Source organism: Urocampus carinirostris, chromosome 3 (assembly GCF_059441175.1).
Source record: "Urocampus carinirostris isolate Australia breed hairy pipefish chromosome 3, RoL_Ucar_1.0, whole genome shotgun sequence".
NCBI classification, from domain to species: Eukaryota; Metazoa; Chordata; class Actinopteri; order Syngnathiformes; family Syngnathidae; genus Urocampus; species Urocampus carinirostris.
The window spans coordinates 67,251,210-67,253,664 of NC_142351.1; the positions used below are offsets into that span (position 1 = coordinate 67,251,210).

Genomic DNA, 2,455 nt, shown 5'->3' on the forward strand with positions numbered 1-2,455 from the left:
AGTATATTCCTGAAAAATCCAAGTCCGTTACACGTTTTTATTTTAAACTGTTGTTACATTGTCTTAACACATAAGGGCCAAAATGAATCACTCATAACAGATATGTTTTCTGACTCTTTCATGGACAAAATTACAAGCGGCCTGTAGCATGCTTGGTCAATAAAGGTTTAATTAGTTAAAAAAGAAAAAAAAATCAAGTTTTAATCACTTCAAAGACTCTGGACACAAAGCAGTGACATTTTGCTCTGGTTGTCTCGGATTCCAACTTTCTTAAGAAAGCCGACACGCCAGACTCGGCGCAAAAACAAAATCTGTTTTCTTCCACCGACTTTACCGTCTTCATTTAAGTGATATGGTGGACCGGCGGGGCAATTAATGAAACGATGATGGAGAGCCGGAGTTAGTTGAGGCGTGCACGCAACATTTCCCCTTAGACTATTTATGTCTTGATTTTCAGTATATTCTGGTAAAGACGGCAACTTTTCACATGGCGGGACTCTTCCTAATGACCGTTGGCTGCCAAATTTTTCTTCACAAGCCGTGAACATCTTTTCACAAAAAATGAGCTTTTTTTCCATGCCCATTCCAATTATAAATACTTTAAAAAGTTTAACAGTAATTGCGAGATGATGCACTTTTGGGTCGGAGTCGCTGAAGGGTAAATAAAAAAGAAAAATGGGATTTGCTCGTCTGGAGATGAAGCGCTATAGTAATGACCTCTCGTAAACAATCAGATGTGGTCCGCTAGCCTGCAGCTACTTTGATTTTTTCAGCAAGCTTCAAAGAAAAAAGGTCGGCAAATGACACTGATCCCGCATCAAACTTCCTGACACTCGTCTTCCTCTTCCTGCCAATTGAAATCCTTCTCATATTGAAGGTAACGCCTTAATTGTGTGCTAGAACATGTTTTTTTTATATGGCAACAAACTAATATGCAACCCTCTCAACTCAAATAATGATGCCTTATACAAAGAACAACTCAAATCCACTTTTTATGCAATCACAAGTGTTGAAATTCCCTGACGTATCATATCAATCAGCAATTATCATTAATTTACAACACACAAAAACGTAGTGAAACAAAACTGTACATAACACACAACTTTTGACCCTCAGTAACAGTATCCGCATTGTAACAGAAGAAAGAATAATGTGTAGATTACCCAATTATTGAAAAAAATAATACCATTACGGATTTTTATATGTATCTATCTTCTTCCGTAAAGGTTTGGCTCGTAACTCCTCCCAGAGAGTAGCCCAATGATTTATATACCAAATATTCCGACCCAACCGTTGGACTGTGTTCTGGGTAGCGATAGCATGGGACCCATTCATTCAAAGGGTCACCATGGTAAAGTTTCCAGAGGTGGCATAAGTGTCACTGATGCTAAAGAGTAGGGGGGGGGGGGGGGGGGGGGGGTAGATTTTGTAAGGGTTATTGTTCTATATTCGCTATCAATTATCCATTATCCATTATCGGTCTATTCATAATTCACTACAAAGCCACGGGCCGAGACACTTGTTCTCAGCCAAGAGACCGAGTCAAGGTCCTAGCCACAGAGCTATGCAGCGATCAGTGCGAAAGCACCGTTCCCGGAAGTACTGCAATACCGGGCCGATGTGTGGAGTGGATAGAGCAAGCTCTTATTCCATCTCCGAATTGCAAAAATGCTAGAACGGCATACATGCCGTGCAATACGTCGATACATCTAGACTCTCAGAATCGATCATGATCATGGTATCTCCCCTGCTCTTAACACATGCTGTTACATCAATGTCCTGACTTGACCGTCACATGCAGACACATCTGGATTCTCATATGCAAACAGTAGTGTTGGGCTGCCATCAGTGCTGTAAGCAGATTGGCTAAAAGCTACATGCTAACAAGTTATGTTAACGGATATATGCTAAGAAACTATGCTAATAAGTACATGTTAACGAGTCATGCTAACTCCTTTATGCTAACTGATCTATGCTAATAAAATTTGCTAACGTTACATGCTAACAGCAACATGTTAATGGCTGCATGCTAACAGCTACATGCCAACAAGGCATGCTATTAGCTACATGCTAATAAGTTATGCTATCAGCTACATGCTAACAGTTTCATGCTAATGAGTTGTGCTAAAAGCTACATGCTAACGGCTACATAATAGCCCGTCATGCTAATGGCTTCATGGTAACAATTACATACCAACAAGTCCTGCTAACGGCTACATACCAACAAGTCCTGCTAACGGCTTAATTCTAACGAGTCAGCTACAAGTTAACGAGCTATGCTAACTGCTACATGCTAACGGCTACATCCTAACAAGTCATCCACTCGTTAGCTCCACCATTTGCCCAAGGGTAAATTTCATGTGAGACAGTTACCCACTTGGGCCCCTCCTGGAAACTTCCCTGGGTACCATGATGACCATTTAAATGAATGGGCCCCATGCATTCCGAATGGGAA

At 40.9% G+C, this 2,455-nt stretch overlaps 1 pseudogene; it reads right to left on the reverse strand.

Annotated features, from left to right (window-relative positions):
- Positions 1–1,584: 1,584 nt before the first annotated feature.
- Positions 1,585–1,670, reverse strand: LOC148370528 (U2 spliceosomal RNA; annotated as a pseudogene).
- Between the last annotated feature and the right edge of the window lie 785 nt (positions 1,671–2,455).